We start from the raw sequence: 851 nt of genomic DNA, 5'->3' as shown, positions 1-851 counted from the left end.
TTTTTTTTTTTTTTTGTAGGCCCAGTGTTTTACACAGTGACTGGTATATAACTGGTATATAATTCTTAATAACTGATTATTGACTAACTTCATATATACTAGGTGCTTTCCCCTTTTCCGTGTCTTATTCATGCTGTTTTGTATACTGGAATGTCCTCTCTACCATCTCTAACTATTGAAGTATTGCCCACTTCAAAAATCAATTCCTCTATGAAGTATTCCCTTGTCTACTCAATGGAGAATTATTTTTCTTTTCTTGAACACAATGTGTGGCTCTTAGGAACTTATATTCTAGACTCTTATCTCCCTCTGAAATTGTAATCAGCATGAAGAAGGCGCATATATTTATTAGACTTTTATACCTCCCATAGTATTTAGAATAGAGTTTTACACATAATAACTAATTTAAATGTTGTTCAATTGAAAAATACCCCCTCTTGTGGCAAAAACTAATCCAGGCGGATAGTTCCATATAAAGATAGTAGCCAATGGGGAACAAAGAATTAAACTTTTACAAAAAAAGGCAAAGTATCCTGCTTTTGCCCTTTTATATGTACTCTAGGCAGCATATTTAGGAGCTTCGAATTTCAGCTGCTTTAAAGTATCACTGTGCTACAAAAACCCCAACTATTATTTCAAAAGACCACAAATCACTTTAATGTAAAAAATAAAAAATAAAATTGATATAGCAACACAACTAGTTAAGTGAATACATCACAAAATAAATTGTTTTGTTTTGTTTTTTTCCAGGCAATACTGGCTGTAAATAGTAAAACAGGTTAAAAAATGAATTCTAAATTATATGTAATAGTAGCTAAGAATGATATTGAAAAAGTCTCATTTAACGTGAC

Source organism: Sminthopsis crassicaudata, chromosome 3 (genome assembly GCF_048593235.1).
Source record: "Sminthopsis crassicaudata isolate SCR6 chromosome 3, ASM4859323v1, whole genome shotgun sequence".
NCBI classification, from domain to species: Eukaryota; Metazoa; Chordata; class Mammalia; order Dasyuromorphia; family Dasyuridae; genus Sminthopsis; species Sminthopsis crassicaudata.
The sequence above is the reverse complement of the archived record's forward strand: the minus strand, read 5'-3'. Positions refer to the sequence as shown.